The sequence below is a fragment of the Propithecus coquereli genome, unplaced genomic scaffold, assembly GCF_000956105.1.
Source record: "Propithecus coquereli isolate 6110/MARCELLA unplaced genomic scaffold, Pcoq_1.0 Scaffold547, whole genome shotgun sequence".
Classification (NCBI taxonomy): domain Eukaryota; kingdom Metazoa; phylum Chordata; class Mammalia; order Primates; family Indriidae; genus Propithecus; species Propithecus coquereli.
Window position 1 is genome coordinate 592,095 of NW_012151363.1, and position 381 is coordinate 592,475.

The window sequence follows — 381 nt, forward strand, 5'->3', positions numbered from 1 at the left end:
AGAATCAAGGTTGACATATAATGTCATTGATGGAAAAAACTCAAAAGTCACCTTTTCCAACAACAGGAATTATTTGCACCACAGTTTGCATCCAACAGCCATCTGATAGATAGAGAAGTGATTTCTATAATGTGATTAAATCCATTAACTTTTGTGACCATGTCCTTAACACCAGAAAATGGTGGAATCCTACCATTCAGTCATTTCTGAACATATATAAAGTTTGGCTCTCCTTATATCTTTTGTAAAAAATTATTTTTCATTTATTGAGTTAAAAATAGTGTTTAGAATATAAATGTGTTCATTCATGGTATCAGAGTTGTAAAAGATAAATTATCTTTCTCATTATTTAAATGTGCCTGGTTAACAGATCTGATATTT